This window comes from Tiliqua scincoides, chromosome 5, assembly GCF_035046505.1.
Source record: "Tiliqua scincoides isolate rTilSci1 chromosome 5, rTilSci1.hap2, whole genome shotgun sequence".
Lineage (NCBI taxonomy): Eukaryota > Metazoa > Chordata > Lepidosauria > Squamata > Scincidae > Tiliqua > Tiliqua scincoides.
Window position 1 is genome coordinate 91581101 of NC_089825.1, and position 5987 is coordinate 91587087.

The 5987-nt window shown below is 43.1% G+C and overlaps 1 non-coding gene across 1 annotated transcript; it reads right to left on the minus strand.

The window, feature by feature from the left end:
• Nucleotides 1–216: 216 nt before the first annotated feature.
• On the minus strand, nt 217–288 carry TRNAC-GCA (transfer RNA cysteine (anticodon GCA)). Its single transcript has one exon. It is a non-coding gene; the product is annotated as a tRNA-Cys (tRNA).
• Between the last annotated feature and the right edge of the window lie 5699 nt (nt 289–5987).

The following is a 5987-nucleotide window of genomic DNA, read 5'->3' on the forward strand; positions in this document are numbered from 1 at the left end:
TTATTTATTTATTTAGGCAACTAAAATTAACAAACACAAACCCACAGTGCCCTAAACACACACTAACACAATCACACACACCACAACAAACAAACAAACAAACAGACTGCCTTGTTGTGATTTAAAGGTGCAGTATTTCCTCTTAAAACCGTCAAATCCTTTTACTAAACATTTTACTAATTAAACAACAAAGCTTTAAAAAAAATAAAACTCTTGAGGGGGCACCCGGATTTGAACCAGGGACCTCTTGATCTGCAGTCAAATGCTCTACCACTGAGCTATACCCCCTCTACTGGTGTGAAGGGGTTGGTCACGGTCCTTTTACAGCTGAGCTGATGCAATTCCAAAGGCATTCTGTACTGGAAGTGCTTTGGGCAGGGTGCCAGGGCAAACAAAGGGATTTCTTTGGGTGGAGGATCTGTTTTGCAGGAACAACTAATTGGACACAGGAACTAATTGGCTCAGTAAACAAAAGGGCTGCTAGGAGCTACAGATTATCAGACTGGATGGTTGTTAAAATGAAGCAAGACAAACCAGTTAAGGGATCCCAGGCAATGTATATAGACATCTTCTGAGCAGCCTGTTCAATTTGCAGAGCATTTGCACACAGGATGCTGAAAGGGGCTGGAGGTTTTTTTTGGGGGGAGGGGGGTGATTCTTGCTATGTGGGTATAATTGTAGTACATGGAGCAGAGAAAGTGGAAGAGAGCAATTTTTAAAAAAATAATTGTTAATTTTTAAGAACTAAAATTAACTAATTTTAACTAATTTAACTAATTGTACAGTCCAGATTTTTGGGAAGATATTGGCTGTTTTACAACTTTTGAGTCACAGAGAGTGTTGCTCAGTCACAGATCTAGAACAAGAAAACATCATTGCCTCTATGGGCGAAGAAGCGTGCCTCTGATCACGTACAGAGTTTATTTGCACTATCACTGAGAGACTGCAGCCAACTCAAACAGCTTGTGGATAAGCCTGGCTTCCAGGCAGCCAGTCCCCTATGGAGTTTCTCGTAGGGTATATAGAACAATGTTTATTTCCAGGTTTGTCTAGAATACCTACCACTCCTTGGTTTCATATTATATGAGGGTTTCATATACAACACCAGAACCAGCGGACATCGACTAAAATTCAGAAGGCCAGGTGCAAGGCAGTGGCAATAGTATGCAAATGTCTTGTCTTTCATGCTCCCTGAGGCATCTGGTGGGCCACTGTGGGCCACTTCCACTGTGAGTGGAAGTTGGACTAGATGGGCCTTTGGCCTGATCCAGCAGGGCTCTTCTTATGAAAGGGAGGGAGTCCAAAAAGCACCTACCCTCTTATTCAAGGACTGCTAAATTTGCAAAAGAAAAAAATCTTTGGTGCAGTACTTTATCAAAAGCTTTTTGAAGTCCAGCTGTACAATGTCAATTGGATCACCTCTATGCAAATACATACTCTCAAAGGACTCTAGAAGGTTAATGAGGCAGGAGGGCCTCTGAGAGTAATTTTATCGGTGGTAAAAAGTTTCTTTTGGGTTCCTTCCTAAAGTGGGAAGGCAAGGGGTGAAATATGGCAGAAGGAATGTGACAACAGCCAGAATAGTTTTTGGATCCCAGGTCTACTGGGCTTCTGAATGCAGAGCCCTGGTCTGCCTGCCCGTGCAGCATCAGCAGTTAGATAGCATTGTGTTGTATGGAAAACCTAACACGCTTTTAAGTTTCTTTCTAAAATCTTTTAAATATAGCAAATCATTGCAGAAAATTAGCATCATCTTAATTAGGCTCACACTGGAATGGAAAGTGTCCAGTGTGCACTAAAACGTACTTCTGCAGCAATTGTAGCCCAAAGCTGTCTTCCGAAGCTCCTACACACTCCTTCATGGTAAGCAAATCCACAAGCCAAGGATCTACGTTTAGGAGGCCAGTTTCCTCTCAGATTTGACACTGTATTAAGGAGTGTCGTGTATGCATTCCTTGGTCGGTCACTTATGGCTTACATCAGCTGCCGCGTGTCCGCAGTAGCATCCCCAGCATCCCATGTGGGCAGCAAGTCCAGGTGGGATCAGAAAATATAAGATCTCAGGAAATTTCTGAGCCCCTTCATTTGGCTCCTGGGACCCCTTTATGACCCTGGGCCCAGGTAAAAATTACCCCCTTTACCCACTCTCATGAGGCCTGCCTGGGAGGAAGCCCCATTGAACACAATAGGACCTATTTCTGAGTAGACAGGTTTAGGATTGTCATGTTGCAACTCACGCTAGATCTTGGGCCCCATATAAGATTAAGTCTGGGTATTCCAACACCAACTGCTCCAGGGTGCGGTCATTTAGTATAGTATAGCTAGAAATATTTTCTCTTTATCATGACCTGGGCATGAATTCACACAGTCTGTGAGTAGGTCAGTGAATCTCATACTTTTCAAATCGGGACGCACATTTTAGAATGAGAATCTGCCAGAACCCACCATAAATGATATCATGACCAGAAGTGACATCATCAAGCAGGAAAATTTTTAACAATCCTAGGCGGAAATCCTACCCACATTTACCCAGGAGTGTTCCATTTACTATCATTGTTAAAAGCATATACGTAGTAGCCTATGTTAAAAGTACAGGTCTGTAACATTTCCCCAAATGCAGTCACATACCATGGTAGCATCAAGTCTAAATAAAATTTTGAAATAAATGAGGACCCACGTGAAATTGGCTCACAACTGACTAGTGGGTCCTGTCCCACAGTTTGAGAAACATTGGTGAAGGTAATTGAAGTTATCCATTACTACAGCAAAAAAATAATAATAATAATGAAGGAGCCAGCTGCATTTGAAACAGGAAACCTCTTAGAGCCCAATCCTATGCATGCCTTCTCAGAAGTAAGTCCCATTATAGTCAATGGAGTAAGTGTGAATAGGATTCAGCCTTAATTTGCAGTCAAACGCTCTACCACCTCTGCTGTAGCAAGTTTGCTAGTCTAGTAGCAATCAGTCTGCGGTAGGTAGGTTTACTATCAAACTGCTACTCAGAAATACAGTTACTTCCAGTGTTATTTCCACCAGCAAAGAAACAGTACCAGTGCTAGAAACAGTGTGATGTAGTGGTTAGTGCGCTGGATGTAAACTAGGAAGACATGGATTCAAATCCCTGTTTGCTGGATGACCATGACCTAGTTACTATCCTTCACCCTTATCTACCTCACAGGGTTGTTGTGAGGTTAAAAAAGGTGGGGGCTCACATACACCACTCTGAATTCCAATGGGGGGGGGAAATAATAAAATTAACCTATTAATGAGTGCAAATATACCTTTTGGCTTTCTGCTACTTAGAGGTCTGAGAGCCAAGAGTAAATGTGTATGTGTCTGTGTCAAAATATCTTCTTGCTAGAGATTTGCAAGGGATTGCAGAGGAATCCACTCCAAGCAGCTAATAAGCACCTGGAAGCTGCTGTGTTTGCTTGTTTGCCCAAAGACCCAGTAATTCCCTCCCCAGCTGTGCCAATCTGTCCAGGGGAAAAGGTGCTAAAGACATCAGGAAAGTAAATATGTCATTTGCAACCCCATTAACAACCCCATTAGCAAAGGCACTAATACCATCACTGGGAGGAGATGAGCAGTGGGGTGGAGGTGATGAGATGTGTTTAGATAAACATTTGCTGAGTGAGGCAGAATAAGGCAAGGTGCAGAGACTCCGCAGACAACAGGAGCTATTCCTCTTTTTATTTACATAGCACGGTACCTTACAAAGTATGTATAGGAGGTCAGGTTCCTGCCCCAAAGAACTTACAATCTATAATTCACAAGGGAAGTGGCAGAAGAAGATGGATGGAGAGGTAAACAGGGAGGAATATGCATTGGTTTCAGGGGCCTATTATAATATTGTCTATTCTGTCTAACTTCTGTATTCTGATAGGAGCTCTCCAGAGTCTCTGGCTGAGGTTTTACCCAGGTCTGCAATCAGAGATGCCTTAGATCAAGGGTGTCCAATATAAGGCCCTCAGGCTGGATGTGGCCCCCAGATACAATTCACCCCTCCCATGATAATTGGGCTCTCCCAGCATGATGATAGGGCTCCCTAATATTTTGAAATTATGAACAAGATTTGCATATTTTCTCTTCTGTCATTTGCAGCTCATGAGTTTCTATGTGAGAACAAAGTACTTTTTCCTGGGCGTCATCTGCTTAATGATGTCACTTACAGGCATCAGCAAGCACCGTGAATGTTATTCTGGCCACTACATGAAATGTTTGACACCCCTGCCTTAACTGATGGAAGTAGGGCAGTGGTTCTCAAATGTTTTAGCATCAGGACCCACTTTTTAGAATGGCACTCTTACAGGACCCACCAGAAGAGATATCATGGCTAAAAGTGACATCATCAAGCAAAATTTTTAACAGCCCAATACAACAAAATCAAATTTAATTAAGTAAATTATTTATTTTATTGTTCACATTTTTATACCGCCCTTCCTCCAAAGAGTTCAGGGCAGTGTACACAGCTGCTCCCTTCCTTTTGTCCTCACAACAACCCTGTGAGGTAGGTGAGGCTGAGAGAAAGTGACTAGCCCAAGGTCACCCAAGAAGCTTTGTGGCTGAGAAGGGATTCAAACCTGGATCTTCCAGGTCTAAGTCCACCTCCCAAACCACTACACCGCCCTGGCTCTCTTAAAATTAAAAGTTTTAAATTTACAAATTTACAAAAAAGTTTAAAAATTTATTTAAAATAAAGAACCATCCTAATCCTCCCAAGCAGTTGTTGATTTGTTTAAAAAATTCCCCAAGCACCCCAATGGCTGCAATCCTATTCACACTTACTGAAGCGTAAGCCCCATTGACTATCATTGTTAAAAGCATGTACGTAACAGCCTGTTCAAAGTACAGATCTGTAACATGTCCCCAAATGCAGTCACATACCATAGTAACATCTAGTCTAATGTACATGAAAAATAAAATACACATTGAAATGAATGGGGACCCACTTGAAATTGGCTCGTGTCCTACCTAGTGGGTCCTGTCCCACAGTTCTAGAAACACTGAAGCAGGAATTGTTCCTATGGCCTTCTGCATGCTAAATATGGAAGGGTTGTAGTAGCACTGTGGCATAGAATACATGTTCACATGCAGGCAGTTCCAGGTTCACTTCCAGATAGGACAAAGAGAGTGAAAACCTGGAGAGTTCGCTACTGCTATAAATGTTGACAGTACTGAGCTAGATGGAGCAATGGTCAAAGTCCATTTCCTATGTTCCTGACTCTACCCCTGAGCCTTCCCAGGCTCTCAGGAACTGAGCCCTTTCCTGGAGACACTGGATTAGGCAGCAGGCATTCTTGCTCACTTCCAGTTTGGACTACTGGCATGCTCCCCTGTTTGAGACACATAAAATTATGCATAGGAAGGATAACATGGAGTTTTTTTTCCCCCCCTCTTGCACACCCGAATCAGGGGACATCCACTAAAATTGATTGACGAGAGAAACAATTAGCCAAACGGAAGTATAGCCAAACGGCTAGCCAAACGGAAGGATAGCCAAACGGAAGTATTTCTTTACCCAGCATGTAATTAATCTGTAGAACTCCTTGCCACTGGATGCAGTGATGGCACCTGGTCTAGATGCCTTTCGAAGTGGCTTGGACAGATTGATGGAGGAAAAGTCCACCATAAGTTACAAGTCATGATGACAGTATGCAACCTCCGGGTTTTAGAGGGAGTCTATCTCAGAATGCCAGATGCAAGGCAGTGGCAACAAGATGCAGGTATCTTGTTGTCTAGAGGGCTCCCTGAGGCATCTGTTGGGCCACTGTGAAATACAGGAAGCTGGACTTGATGGGCTCTTGGCCTGATCCAGCAGGGCTCTTCTTATGTTCTTCACATGGAGGTGTCCTTGTAGGGCAGTCCAGAAACTTCAGTTGGTCTGTGAAGAGGCCACCTCAATTTTGTCCAAGGCAGCTGATTGGACCATATCATACCAGTCATTTACCAGCTTCACTGGCTGCCAATTTACTACCAGGCTCCCT